The sequence below is a fragment of the Synchiropus splendidus genome, chromosome 11 (genome assembly GCF_027744825.2).
Source record: "Synchiropus splendidus isolate RoL2022-P1 chromosome 11, RoL_Sspl_1.0, whole genome shotgun sequence".
NCBI lineage: Eukaryota > Metazoa > Chordata > Actinopteri > Syngnathiformes > Callionymidae > Synchiropus > Synchiropus splendidus.
In genome coordinates this window covers 15,378,794-15,394,913 of record NC_071344.1, presented here as the reverse complement: position 1 = coordinate 15,394,913, position 16,120 = coordinate 15,378,794, and positions in this window count along the sequence as shown.

The following is a 16,120-nucleotide window of genomic DNA, read 5'->3' as shown; positions in this document are numbered from 1 at the left end:
TATGTTCGGAAAAAAACTGACAGGAGGATTTGGCGTCCAATGTCTTCCATGGAGAATCAAATGTTTCACCTCCCATGGCATTTAATGTCGTTCTAAATAAAGGTTGGAATTTGGATGAGGACACGCAGGGCTGAGACGTCCCTGGAAGATTAATGGTTTAGCCTTTTTTCCCTACATTTAAGGTTCACCTGTGCTTCCAGGAAAATGGCTGAATTCTTGCTCCAGACAGTCTGAAAGCAGCTTTTTCATGTCCGATGCCAAAAACAATCGTATCTCTAATCCTTCCCTCAACACCTTTTCGTCGCTGTAATAAGATTGACTTTCAGTAACAGGAGCCAGCCAGGTTCAATAGAAGAGATTGCTGAGAGAAAATGGATGCAATGGATAGCTTCTTTGTTATTGCAATGCCTAACCTCTATTAAATATTCAGCACGCTGAACTGGAGAGGTCCAGAGAGGTTTTTTTTCTTACCTGCAGGTTTTGTTTTCCAAGCTTTTTATTAGGTGAATTATGACTTCCTCTCATGGTCTTAAGTAAGTGGACTGTTGGTAACTTCTTTTTATCATTGCTCTGTCGCTGTATTACTGACTCATTTAATGTCTACTTCTGACCCTTTTTGATCTGGGGTCAGTAGAGTTTTGATACTAGATTCCTGCTTGGCTCCAGTGGAGGGAAAATAAACTTTCTTAGGGGTCACATTATATACCGTGACTGCTGTGAGGAGCAGTCAGCCCAAAAAACTTTATTCGACGGAAAAAAAAAAACCTTTCATTTCAATAATCTTAGTTTTATAGGTGTGAAAAAAATATATATTTATTCGACAGTTCAATGTATTTCAAGTGACAAGACATAAGTATAATATATCAAAAGTATATCATATAGCTAAACATTAAATGTGAAGTGTAATGCCTGCAAAAAGGGAAAAAAACAAGTAAAAAAAGAAGTAAATAAAATAAATAAAAATAAAGTCCAATCACAAATAGGCCTGGAATAAAAATGGTAATGAATCTATATATATATATATATATATATATGCTCTCTAGACAACACAGAACCTTTGTAAGTGCAGGAGTTCCTGGTCCACTGATCACACTGATGCACAAGACAGGTGGCAGCTAGGATGATAACAACAACAACAAACATGGAGGAATCCCTGAACAAAAGCAAACAAAAGCATCTGTTTGCTTTTGTTCAGGGATGTGTTTCACTACACAATGGCCAGGGTTTCCACTACTCTGAATGGACGTGAAATTCTTATAAAATTTAAATTCTTATACAAATATTTTCAAGACATTAAAAGAGCTTCAGTTTAAACAAGGTGATATAAAAACTTGAATATAGACACCATTGTGATTTATTGTGCTATTGTCAAACTGAGGCAAAATAAACAATATTTTGTTGTTTAGATGTATGTATGGCTCCATCATTTGATTTTTTTCCTCTTTTTTTTCTTCTTTTTTCATTATTGCTCGATGTACCAAAGCTCTTCCCTAGTTGCCTGACACTGGCAATAAAGCAGATTCTCATTCTGAAACATTTTACAGCAGACAGCGCCACCTGGTGGCCTCTGAGAATCAGGACACTGTTTCATGAAGCCTCATCAGCCCTTCACGACTGTGTCTTCTACCCATCAGTACTTGAGAGTGGATGGCAAACATCTGTCGCTAAGTTAAGGGGCAAACTTTATTGAGCTTCTTGTCAGTACTAACAAACCATTTTAGGTTAATGGTGATAAATTACCCTGCTGTTTGTTTATTGGCTGACAGGGAGGTGTTGAGCGCTCATCAAACAGCTTAAAGAAGGTTGTGCAGGTCAAGAGCCATTAGAAGAGAAGGGGAAAGAGTTGAGGAGGAAAAGAGAGCTTTGAAGTGTGAAGCGTATTTAACACTGTATTTGGGAAATCAACAATAAGGTGGTTGAGAACAGCAGGAGTGGGTTGAGGCCAGGTCAGAGAGGATGAGTGACAGTTCACTGATCAGATTTCATGTGAAAAAAATCCCCTCATCCATCATCACTGTGGCTCACTGACACATCCTCACACTCACTCACATAAACAAACAGACAGATATTTGCAACGGAGACAATCGCTTATATAAAGAGTGGAGGTTCCGTTTCTCCTGCCGATTATATCGAGTTTGACATTTGAGGAAAAGTTGAGCAACAAATGAATCCATTTCTCTGTTTTCATCCGCAAGTATTAGACACGTTTAAAACAAAGATTCTCCTCTGAAATTCTTGTTTGGTCCTTATAAAAGTGGAATTATTTCAAACTGCCGACGCTTGCTCCGTTCCAGAAATCGCTCCTGTGATTGCTGACGTTCTCAGTTGGAAGTGGAATCAATAGCGCAGATTTTCAGCAGTGATTGTCGTCAGTTAGCGAATCATTAAGTTGATCAATGCACATTCGTCGACCTCAAACATCTTGGACGACATGTCCATTCATTTCTAGCACATCAGGAGAGAATGGTTCTGCTCAGCAGAGATGCCAGAGTTGGACCGTCTTCTCATGGATTCAAGGCTCCGCAGGTTTCCCTGCTTGACCCGATTGCTTATTGATACAAAACAGAAGCGTCTTCCCACAATATCAGCTCTGCACAAGACCAAGATTATGACTTTTACTGTGGAATAAAAGGCCAAAACCACAGCCATCACACTCAATTTGTTATGTTTTTGACGGACTCACTGACCTTATCTGCTCTGTCTACATCATGATCACTCAAATGCCACCAAAGTGCAGAAAACAGATAAGGACTTGAAGGGAAATACGAGTCATAAACTCCCTGAATGGATAAAATAAAAGAGAAAAACAGACACACTGGAGCGGAGGATCTTGCTTGTTGCAGGGCTCAGAGAGAGAAGGAGAGCACTCAGTGGGAAGCTGCTGTCTTCCACCTCTTTTGCCACTCCGGACGCTTGCAAAACTTTCAGATTAAGGTGTCAAAAGAACGGCTGATTCCGTCTTAGAAGTCTGGTCATCTAGCTAGGTGAGACTAAGAATTATTTCTTGGGCAATTTGCTTTGCGTTGCGATCGACGCGTGTTGATAAGCGGTAGCTGCGCTAACAGCCTGCTGCTGAGGAACCAGTGGTCTCACTTTCATGAGCCTGGAAAACTCTCTGTGCTCAGTCAAGTGCTGGTGTTTAAAATATTGTATTAATATTTTCACGTGTTTCCCTGCAGGGCATTTTCCCGTGCATAAGCGGCAGGATTCAAAAACTTTAAATGACAGACTTAAACCTCCACAGTAGACATGCTGCTGCTGACTGAGCAGTGAGTAGGGAAGGAGGGAGGTGCGGACACATCACAACCTCATTCTTAATTTTTCATCAGAGCACCGGCTTGTCATATGTGATCGGATTTTCTGATCAGCATTCAACGATGCGCTGAGATCAGCCGATCAATTGGGGCATCCTTAATGTACTTAAAAACAAACTGTCAATGACGTCTTCTCTTCAGTTCTTCACTCACCGGATCAGACTTGGGTTAGACCCCATGACTCCTCTCTGTTCTGATGCACCCAAACGGCAACATCTAACGTCGAATGCTTTTCAGTTGTCCTTTTGACAAAATAGTACCTACATTCTGCAAGGTTTTTCTATTTTTTTTCCTCCTTGAAGAGGTATATAAAAACATGGCTGAATTTAAATAACTTAATAGTTTATTGTTTTCACGTTATGAACACAGAACATCTTTCAGAAATTCATTGTCAATCCATGCGATTGGTACACACTACACTCTGGCTGATCGGTATCGGTGATCCGCAGCAAAAACCCTGATCGGAGCATCCCTAGTTTTTAGTTTTTAAGATTTGGGACAGAGGTTTTTTTTTACCAGCAGCTCCTTATGAAATGATGGAGGAGCGACCCCACGGCCCTCAGGCTTGAGTTTGACATGGCTGGTCTGCAGTGTACTTATATGACTTTGTTTGATCCTTCTTCTGGCCAACTGAGGATTGTTAAGAGAAGGACGGCATACCGAGTGGGATGGTGAAGTCGTAAGAAAGTACAGAAGATTTTGGAAGTTCAGTCCTGCTCAGTGAATTCACAATTGGCCTCGGGGGAGGGGGAGGGAAGGATTCGGAGGAGATCAGACGAAAGTGACAGAAACAGCAAATGAGGAGGGAATGGTGAGAGGAGCGTCACTGTGATCAGAGAAGGAGGATAAATAATGGAAATGAGGGGAAATTGTCATCGGCCTTCACCAGTCAGAGAGGCGAGGGCTGCTATCGCATGCTGTCCACGGTGCGTCTGACCATTGAAGTCGAGGAGAGACAGTCACATGCTTTTGCTTCCTGATGCTTTACTTCCTTCTGTTGGATCTCTTTTTGTCTGTGTTTTTGTGTGTTTGCTTTTTGTTTATGGTAAACCAAGTTTACCTTAAAATGGAAAAGGACACATTAACGTACATATTCATATAATGTCAGACGCACTTTCATGACTCCGCCACACCAAAAAAACCATTGGCTACGTTCATCTTTATACTGAAGCTCCCACAGTTAAAAGGGGCTGGACACATAAAGATTTTCAGAATCCTAGGCCAATTTTTTTGTCTGTCAGAGACCCGACACATGAGGATCAAAAATGGGGTGCGCCCCAATAATCTCCAAAATGAAGGAGGTCGGTGAGGCTGTTAAATATATTTCCACTGGAGGACGGAGAATCTCAACCATTGTTATGTCTTCTTCGTGTCTCATTAGAGCTACGCATTGGGCAGTAACAGCAACACTGCCCCCCATGGTTTCTGGCGGTACTGCTCCATTTGGCCTGTATCCATAAGCTTTGTGGAAATAGAAATACGGAGGAAATGAAGGCAGAGATTGGACAGAAGGCTCCTGTCATGACTCATTTTTATTTTGGTTTCTGTAATCCCCGTTTTGTGTTTCCTCTCTTCCTTCCTGTTCAATGGCACACGGCTGGAGTGCATTATCTAGTCAGCGTCAAGAGCTTAAAAGCCCCTGGACTCCAGCGACGTTTGCCAGATCGACTCCTTTTGAACCTATGGCAAATTGTCTCTCCTCCCTTGCTCTCTTTCCTTCGTTACTTTACTTTTGATGCCTCTTTCTGAAACCCTGGTATTCTGAGTTTGTGTTTCATCCTCTTGTTCTGTTTGCTCTGAGTGGCTTCCTGGTTTTCTCTTAGTTCTTGCCTTTCACCGCTCGTGCACTCATGTTGACGACCAGTGTAGTAAGTTTGTGTTTTATTGTCCATTGTGTTTGTTCTCTCTTTTTACAGACTGCTTGTTTCGTTCACCCGGTTCGGTCACGCCTTTGTGTCCAGTGAAATTAAACTATTGTATTCTACCCGCTGTCTGCCTCCTGTAATTCTTCCATTACTGCACTTGTGTCCCGCTCCGCGTCTTGAACACGACAGTTCCGTCCTTTAACTGTGGTCCAAACGGTTTATTTCGGGTTACATGATTGGTGGCTGCATTTTATTTACACAAAAAGGCATCAGATGTGGCGTGAATTTGGTTCCTCTGGAGGATTAATCGATGAAGAACCTTGTGATCGACAACAGAAGGAAAGAAGACGGTGACAGAGAACAAGGGTCATTACTGATGAAGAAAATTGACCACTAAAAGACATATTTTTGTCAGTTTGACATTGAAATTCACTTATCAAAGTGGTGTTCTTCCTTAAAAATGTCGTACAAACATACACACATTTTGTGTCAGACTGCGTCTTACATCAGCATAATGTGATTTCAGATCAAGAGCTAGCTGGCGAGCCGTTGCTGTTGTGAGTGAAGGCAGGGTTATCTTCTGGGTTCAACTTAATTTGTGCATTCCTGCATACGAAATGAGGCATTTCATCTGTCAGGAATGGAGTCATAAATGCAAATGACTGATCTCAGAAATGCTCGGCAGATCAAGAAATCTGTGCGTGCCTCTGTGTGTGTTTTGTTCTCGTGTTGTGGAGGGATGAAAGAGGGGTAGAAAGCAGAAAGTAAAGTGGCTAACTGCTGTGATGTTCTTGTGCACAGTCTGCGTGGTCTCTTTGATAGTCGCACATTACCCCGCTGTGTTTGTGCGCGCAACTTCTCTATATAGCAACGGCAGGAACAATGCGTCGCAAACACCATACAATATTTGTTTGTTCTGGCTTTTAAAGCTTTTCATCTGCTCTCTGAGGGATCTCTGCACGCAGAGACTTTCTTTCTTACGAGGACCTACTTCTTCACCATACAAACATTTCAAAGGTGTTATAATCAAATGAAGAGCTAATACATTTGAAAAGAAGGTGGGGGCATGTGGCACCTCAGTCTATCCTTTTTCTTGTCACGCTAGGTCCGGTCCATTTTCAGCAACCCAGACATCCCACTCTGCTCCAAAAATCCTTGGATTTGTGCCGCAAATAAGTCTCCAACTTGCGAACAAACTAACCTAAATGATGCCATTGTTTCTATCGCCATTTGAAGTGGAATAAAGAATATATGACGTGATGTGCCACTTCATCTAGTACTTACACGATGGCCCAAACCTTGCCCTTGCTGGCTGTAAAAATCCACAGACCCATTACCACTGTCAGCATGAGCAGGTGTTGCGAAGATTGGCCTCGATGTTTCGCTGCCCATAGAATCAAGTCAAGCAAGTTGAGTTCAACAAGCTCTCAGTGCTGAAGTCTCTTCACCTGGCAGGGAACCACTCGGATGGAGTGGTCCATCCTGACACCCGAGTCCGAGTGAAGCGAGTGGGGAGTCCAGCTTTAGCCGAGAACCTGACAACCTCCCTCTCACTTGTTCTGTGATCCACCTCTGCACTGATGTAATAAAAGAATGTGAGGAAGATGAGGCTAAAAAAAAGATCTCAGAAGCCAGAACCAAAACCCTTTCTACTCTATTGCTATCAACGTATTCTTTTCAAACATATGATGTCTACTTTTAATAAGCTTTTCTGTCAAACTTGAAAAGACTTTCCCACCATTAGAGGAGCTCAAGACCTTCGCTCTCAAACTTTGTGAATTTTATACCGCTCTCTTCCTGCTCAGATCTGAGGCTGCTGCCGATGGGCATGGAACTGCGTCTCTTCCTCAAACACACACAACTATCATCGATTAGCGGAGTGTGACGGGTTGTTTCTGACACTTTCTTTAATCAGTTCAGGCTCACGTACACATGCGCATTCAAAAGGCCAGAGAACAAGCATGTTTTAACATTCTTCTTCACAGACATAAGTTGGGTTTATTAAAGTTCACCGCGTCCTCTGGGCTGAATTCAACAGCATTCACTTGTGATAGGTAGATGAAGTATCATGAAACAGTATTCTAGGGATTTTCAGGGGCCACTAGATGGCGCTCTTGGTTTAGAAATGATGTGAGGTTTCATTGAATTGAGTTGTTCAAGACCAAACATTTTACAGCAGACAGTGCCATTTGGTGGCCACTGAACATCAGGACACTGTTTCATGAAACCTCACCAACCCTTCAATACTGTTGAGAAGACCTTGCTGAGAGCCCTGCCTGCAACCATCTCCGCAAACAACCTGCTAAAGCTGCAACAACTTGATCACACTGATGTAGCAGAAGGTTGGAAACCAGGCTACTGATCTGTGGACAAGCTCATCCATTGAGTGAGATGCACTTCAGAGAGACTAGAAAACCCAAACATGTCAACGATGTTTCTCAGATTAAAACTGTAAAACAGGGGAAGTTTTGGGCTTTGTGATCCACAGGGCTGGTGACTGGAAGCAAAAGAGAATTTGAAAACCCTCTAATAAAAACCAAGATATGTATTCCGTTTCTCAAAAGATTCCTTATTAAAGCCGAACCCAGTGATCTTATTCCAGTTTAAGATTAGCACGCTCCTTTAAAGTTCTTCTCCTTTCATCTGAGTGGCATCAATCGCGGAGACGCTGTTGTCTTGAACTCCAAATCAGAGACATGGGGTTGAGTCAAAGTCACCTTTTTTAATGTCACGTTTCTTTTTGAATCCAGAACTTTCGGGGCAAACAGAATTTTACATTGCATCAGCGGCCTGAGAGCTTCGTTCCAGAGGAGCAACTTTCAATTCTGGTCTTTGGAGCTCAGCTGGTTATGTTCAACCTCAAGACACAAACTATATCAGAATCAGAATCAGAATCAAATTTATTGCCATGGTCAGTGGGGAGCCCACTGACTAGGAAAGTGCCTTGGAATAAAGTGCAACAAAAAATAAAAAATAAATAAATAAAAATAAATAAATAAATAAATAAAATAAAATAAATAGAATAACATAACAACAAGGCTGTTCATGAATTTAACAGTCTGACGGCCGAGGGAAAGAAGCTGTTCCTGTGACGGGAGGTTCTGGTCTGGATGGACCGTAGCCTCCTGCCAGAGGGAAGAGGAACAAACAGTCCATGTCCAGGGTGAGAAGGGTCGGCTCTGATCCGACCTGCACGTCTCTGGGTCCTAGAGGTATATAGGTCATGAAGAGGTGGTATAATACTATGGTTACGATGTACTTCAAGAAGACTGTCTTTTCAAGAGTCTACTATGAATGAATTATGTAATATACACACCATAAAGAAAGGGTTCAGGGAAACGTGCAGCTGATCGGGAGCAAAAGTTCTTGTCACACTACAGTATAGCAAGTTACATTATCTAGTTTATATAAGCATCGAAAATGATGATTCTTTTACAGTTTTCTTTTCACATGGTGCACAGATCTCAGGCCCGGACATGTCGCAGCAGGCAGAGCGTGTCGGTTAACTGAACGTTACAAGTGAAGGCTGACATCTGTGTCACTCCACTTAAAACATTCAATATTTGAAGCCTTGGGAGTGAGAATGTGTTGCAGAAAATCTTTGTAGCTTTCATACTGTAACATGCGACAAATTGCCAGGCTGAGATACAGAGGCGAGGGATGCGACAAGGACTCAGCTTCAAAGTGTTTTAAGAACATGTCTCAGCTCAGGTTGACTGACACGGCGGCACAATAGCTAGTCAAAGCTCTGATTTTATGGTGACCCATGCCGAGTGGGAGTATATGGGGACTGGTGCCGGGGAGAACCGAGCGGCCACAAAGACATGGATTTCAACCTGACCTCAGTAGGGTGGCAAACTTTTTCAGAGCCACCTAAGACGCCAAGACCAACGATGTCTCGGGTGTATCGGCAAATTGCGTTTAGCAGTCAAGGGTGGATGAGGTATTATGAAACAGTGTTGCAAGGCTGATGAAACGGTGTCCTAATTTTCAGAAGCCACTAGATGGCGCTCTTGGTTTAGAAATGATGTGAGGCTTCATTGTGTTAGTTGTCGAAATCCCAACATTTTACGGCAGACAGCGTTTCATGAAACCTCAGCTAGTATACACTTTGTATAGTGGCTTTGAGCCACTTCGTTTTCACATCACATCATTTTATATCCATCTGCTGAGCTCAATCAGGATACTGTTTCATGAAGCCTCATCAACCGATCGCTACCGTTTAGTGTCCGTTTATACACGGACAGAACGGCTGACGGACAACTGGAAAAATGACAACACAACACAAGACTCTCTGAGGAGTGTGTTACAAATGCAGGATTCACCCTAGATTCCGAGTCGCGATCCAGCAGATTGATCGTAGCTTCAGAACCAAAACTTTCTAATCCAGTTGACTGTCGAGCTGCCAGCCAAATTTGGTGCAACATTTCCCTTGAGGTTCTACAGAGAAGCAACTGATACTGTGATGAATAAAGTCGGAGGGCAAAGTAGCAGAGCGACTGAAGCTGGCACAGATGAGCCACAGAAACTTAGAGCGACATTCAACTGACAAATGTCTTTAAAGAACACACTAACTTTCACAAGGTAACTGCCATTGAAAGAATGATCACCAGGAATCTTTCAGGCAGCGGCAGTCACTTTGCATTGCTTAACATTGTGACTCAGATTTCCCCCCGATTGTTTATCTGCGAAGCCGGAGCTTGGATCCCCCTCCGGACCCAGCGCCGCTCCATCGGGGAGGCAAACCTTTTCATCACACGCAGTCTCATCGCAGGAGTGAGATTCAGTTAGTTCTATTTCATCAGTCGCCCGTCACGACTCGAAACTGATGTGTTTTAATCTATCCAACTTCCTCTTGACAGAAGAGCAGCGCTGACAATCCCTGACTGTACATCAATGAGCAGATGTACTTTCCATGTACTTCTGATACCGTCGAACCTCATTAACCACGCGGTTTGATCACTTCGTGAGCAGCGCTTGAACCCTTACGTAACAGCCACACTGCTGTTCCTGAGTGAACGGCTCCGTGAGGCGGCCGTAAACAAGGACGTGCTGCTCGTGACTGGAGGGACTGACTGGAGCTGCAACATCGGCCCTCAGCGACTTCTTTAAGGAAGAGCCCACTCATCGACTGTCCTGGATTTTAACTCGACAAAAGCGTCTCAGTATTAAAGAAATAAGAAATGAAACATGCAAATCAAAACACTTGCCAAGTGCTTCACAGTGCATTTGCACACAGAGAGCAGCGCCACTTTGATGCAATATATATGTGCTGGCACACAGACGTCAGTGCGGAATATCCAGAGCCGAGTCACAGAGAGGCTACAGGACTTGGAATGTTATGACGAATGTACAACAAAATCCTGACGGATTCATTTGTCCACCTTTGATGGTTGGCCAGCAACATTTCGTAGAGAGATAGATGGGTTGATGAGGTTTCATGAAACAGTATCCTGATTTTCAGTGGTCAACAGCTGGTGCTGTCTGCTGTAAAATGTTTGAACTTGAACTCATTCAATGACATTCAACATCATTTCCACACCAAGAGCTAGTGGCCTCTGAAAGTTAGGATGCTGTTTTTATTTTTTTTTTTGTCATACCTCATCGACCCATCACTCTTTGCAAGGTTTACTTTTAAAATGAAACCTACCGTTTTTAACCATTTTGGGAGACACTGTTATATGAAGCCTCATGATGTTTTCCTTGTTAATGGGGTTACCGAGGCTGGAACCAATCCCAGCTGCACGGGGCAAGAGGCGGCCTCAGCACATCACATAGCGATGAACAATCTTTGTTTTGCGGACATAAACTGTTTACTTTTGCTACAACACAATCGCATGTTGATAATCACTCGTCCAGTTCCACATGAGCTCTGACTTTATAAAGGCGAGTTTCCGCCGCAGTGTAGCGCTTGTGGTTCATGTGAAGAGTTAGAAATATTGACGTCAGGAGGATGGATCGATGCTGCCATACGCTCCGGAACAGCTGGTCCAGTGGGTGGGCTGAACCAGCTGAAATGCCAAGCCTCTTTGTGTTGCAACTGACCTCTGGCTGAAAGTATAATAAAATATATTTGTGGTTTTGAACACTGCTCTCCGGTGAGCTCTCCTCCTCCTCCTCCTCCACGTCCGCTGAGATCCACTCCATCACCTCAGAACATTGGCCTCTTCTCCTGAACTCCAATGGTTTAATGGCCACATTAACTTGCATCGAACTTTATCTTTAGTCAAGTACAAACCTTCCGTCCATCAAATCGCCTTCACATTGTGTTTTCAGAATTTTAAAAGCCAAATTTCACCTGTGACCTCGGAGACCTCTGAACACGCACACGCTTGCTGTACTGAGTCTTCAACCTCATTAATTACTCAGGTGGACGTTTCTCTCCATGATAAAGAAGTTGACAGGAAGTGACCCGCCCTGCCCCACCACACACCCCCCCACCTCCAACAACACTGACGTTACCTTTATTTATTGGAGTCAGGCTCTGTGACAGTAGGTCATAAATTATAGTGAGAAAGCATAAATAAAACATCGGCCGTGGCTGGTTTTGATCCCTGGAGCAGACAGAGATAAAAACCCACAGCAGAGGGTGTGTGTGTGTTGTGGGCATCGTCACTTTGGACTGGCAATGACAAAACATCCTCCCTCTCACTGGCCCGTGCCTCTAGATCAAATAAAGCCTAAAACGGAAATAAAAAGTTGCTCTCAGGATCAGGATAAGGAAATGCGGATAACTGCCTCAGCAGTAGGTGGCGCTCTTGATGTGAGGTTTAATTCTAACAGTTGTTTAAATCCATTTCTGAGCCTTCTGAGTGTTGTTGAGCGGGTTCTGAAAATGAAAGTGTTTCATGAAACCTTACTATCAGTCGTAAGCTTCAAGAAGTGACCGAAAAGCGTTGGAAATAACCCTGATAGCAAAATGTATCTGCCCTGGGAATAGACTGGGTGTGTTCCAGGATCTGTTATGGATCCAGGCCATTTCCAGCATGGATCTGTTTGCCGGACGCGTGCCACATCCTGCCCAGATCCGGTCGAATATGACCTTCACATTCTAGATAGCAGCCGACTCTGCTCCTGACATCCGTCTGGTGGATCCAGCCTGGATCTGGTGTGGAGGAAATTGGCTCGTCTGAATACCTGTAGTCGGATCTTAAGTTTGCTGTGCTGGTGGTGAGAAGCTTGTCCATCCAGGAGAAGCTCAACGTAGAACCTCTCCCCCTGCACTTTGAGAAAAGCCAGTTGAAGTAGTTCCAAATGAGTCACGGAGGCAACACATAGCATCAAGTGTATCATCATATAACACGAAACTGCTGTCGAGCAATTCGTATGTATTGAGCTAAGATGTTTATTTTGCAAACACCGAAGAGAAAACAATGACATAAAGGATTGATGACACTCTCAGCCAAACGTCAGATGTTATCCACGTAAAATATTTCCACTGTTAAAGCGCCGCTTTTCAGCGCGTGTGTATTTGAATGATTCCCATCTCGCATCACTGTAGCGAACTGAGTCGCGGCGAAAGCAACACCGTAGGAATAAAACAGGCTCCTGATGTCGCTGAATGTGTCCTTTGACTGCGGGCGAGAAAATTCAGGTAGAAAACCTGAGTGAAGTGTTCAGAAAGAGGATCGCGTTTGTCAAAATTAAATCCCAAGTGTTTACTGACCAGGACTGATACTGTTGCCGAGGCTTCTGGCAGGAGAAGAAGTCAGAAGCCATGAGTTCAAAAAGGTTACGGTGCAATTAAAATATTCATTAGGACCAACCCGTTTACTCCGTCATCCGTGACAAATGACTTGCTGCTGCTGCTGCGGGTCGGTCGTCCATTTCTTTAAGCACACAATACCTGAGTCACCGTGTGTCAGGGGCAGGAAGAAGTTTCACTGGCAGTACTTTCTCAGACGACGCCTCAGCCACATTTGTTGAGTTCGGTCTGCACCTGGCTGGCTGGGACACATTCCAGCCTCCAGCTACCCCATAAAAAGTGGTGGGAAGCGAATGACTCAAACTCGACAGGTGCATAATCTTATTACTTTTGCTGCTGGAACATTAAGATGCAGTGAGACGTCAGTTTCAGGCATCTCTGAAAACGCACAAATTATAAATGCAGACTTTTAACAGTATCTGGCGGTTTGAAGTGGATCTAAACCCCGATGTGGCGGATTTAATAAAGTCCTCCAAACAGGAAAACGGCCGAGAGGATTATAATATCAATTCCAACTCAATAAAAAAGTTGAATTACACCCAAAAAGTGTGGCCAAGTCCATGTCTCAGGGATAGAAAGTTATAAAAGGGGCCGGCGCAGCACCTCTCATTCATCTCCTGGAGTTCTCCTTAAAGCTCCAGGCCCCAGTCACGTTTGCTCACCACCCATATTAGCCTCATTCAACAACCCTCTTCTGTTGAGCCGGGAGTTTGTGGAGCTCATCCGTCTTCGTCCGCCGCGTCCACAAAAGGTATCTCTCCATTGAAATATTAATTAAAGTTAACCCTTCTGCTCATTCAGCCGTGAAAATTAGCTTTATCGCTTCTGAAATTTTTCCTTGTTGGTTTTCGCCAAGTCATCATGGGTGGAGAGACCACAAAATCCTGCTGATCTCACCAGTTTTCATCCAACTTGTGAATACTCATACTTTTCTTTGTTGGTGTCAGATGGTTCTGGACTCTTGAATACGCGTCAGGAAGTGTAGAGAAGTCATCACTCGTGTTTCCTCCCAGCATTCCAGCTTTTCTTTACTTTTTAGTTCTTGCAAAATGTCTTAGTCCTGTTCTTATTCGTCAGTGTTCGTGCTGTATCGTCATCGTCTCATATTCGTGATGGGAAAAAGACTGGTTGACGAACATATTTTGTCTTGTATGGTCAAAAAATGAATAATATTCCCAGGAGGGCAGTGATGGGTTCATGAGGCTTCATGAAACAGTGTCCTAATTTTCAGAAGCCACTAGGTGCCACTGTCTGCTGTATAATATTTGGCTTTGAACAATGGTTTTAGAGAAACTTCAGATCATTTTAAAACCAATAGCGCCACCTACTGAGCTCTTCATATACACTGTTCCATGAAGCCTCCCCCAAAAATCACTACAGAAGGGCTTGGAGTCAATCCCAGCTACACAGGGCAAAAGCCACCAGTCAATCACATGACACACAGATGGACAACCTCTGCATGTTTTTGGACTGTGGGAAGAAATCAGAGTGCAACCACAAACAAACACAAAAAAACACTCCCCAAAAAAACGAATGTCTCCTACAAAACTTAAAGTTAGAATGTCTGCTTGTTACTGGTCAACACATGTGAAGTGAAATTAAATTTCAGTGGTCGAGCGAAAGACTTTCTCCGAGTCAATCATTCCAAAACCAGTTTAGCACTGTGAGAAAGGAGTAAAAGCTCAAGCAGAGCATCACAGCTTAGCGCAGCAGATATGAAGAGTCATTCCAGAGTCCATGAAGAAAACTTGTGTCCTTCAATTCGACATTTCGTTGACAAACTCCAATATCCTCGGACCCATTCTAGTGGTGAAGTATTGATACTGAAAGATGAACCTCAACATGAACTCGCACAGCGACAGAGAAAGACTCTGCTGCTGAGAGCGTCCGAGGTCTGTGGTGACGATCGTGGCAAAAACCAGTCCAACAGCTGGGAGCTGGATTTAGTCGCAAATCAGGAGGCATCTGTCAGTTTTCTTCGTGCACTGGATTGCGGTGTCTTTTTTTTTTTTTTTTTTTTTGCTGTTAGACGAGAAAATGTTTTTCTGTCACTCAAGGGTTTAATTACGTAGCAGGCCGGCTCTGAGAATGCTCTGGGGGGCAATCGAGTGTGAAACCTACCAGATTGTTCACGAGCCACGAGACGGAAAAATGTCACACGGCTCATTCATGCAGCAGATGAGCCGGTCGGGTGAGAAAAAAGAAAAAAAAAAAAATATATATATATATATATATATATATATATATATATATATATATGGTATGTGGAAGGTTTTACTTTACTCTTGAGCAAACATGCATTTGAAACCTTCCGCTTTTTTCTGTGTCTGACGTTCTGTTTATTGGGGTTTATGTTTTTGAGTGTGTTGTCCTGTCTGTCTGTCTGTCTGTGCTCAAATTAACTTGAAAAGCCATGGATGGATTGGGATTAAATTTTGTGAAATATTCATGAAAATATGAGAAGTCAAAAAAGTAACAAATGATTCGAGATTGGAAGTGATCCGATCACCATCTGGATCCAGGAATATTTGACCATTTTTAGCATATTGATTCCTGTTTTGACGGAGGTTTACGATCTCTGAGTGCTTTTCTAGTTCCAGATAGGAGGAAGAACAGAGGGTCAATAAAAACACACTAACATATCATCAGCCAAAAAGCGACTAATTCAATGATCCACCATCACTACCGTATATTATTAATTCATCTGTCAATTTTGGGAAGAGCAAACATGTATTTTCACGGAAAAAACATCTGTTTTTGAGTCAAATTCTGACACCGATGATATGAGCAACAGCAACACAGCGGTGGTGTCACAATTGCAGGAGCTTTGACTTCTCAGCTCCGCAGCTCTAAGAAGGTCTGCCTGCGCTGCAGTTCCTGAGCTCATCCCCATATTCCTCCTGTGATTCTTCTACCTGCAGTCGTGTATCATCTGCGTGATCAAAGCTGTGGCTCCACACACTTCCTTCCCTGCACTGGGGAAGACACTCCAAGGCAACAGGAGAACAGAACTGACACCTCTGACATTCCCTTTAATCATATCGCCACCATGTAACGTTTCCAATAGAGAGCAAGAAGCAGTGATTCTACTCTTTTGTGGGGTTTTAAAACACCACACCCCCACACTGAACCGCCTGTGATCCTCCGCGCTGCCTTCTATCCAGGCTGCGCTCTTTTATCTGAGGATGTGGAGTGTTGAACACCCTTGATGCTTTTATCTGCACGTTCAGCAGGTG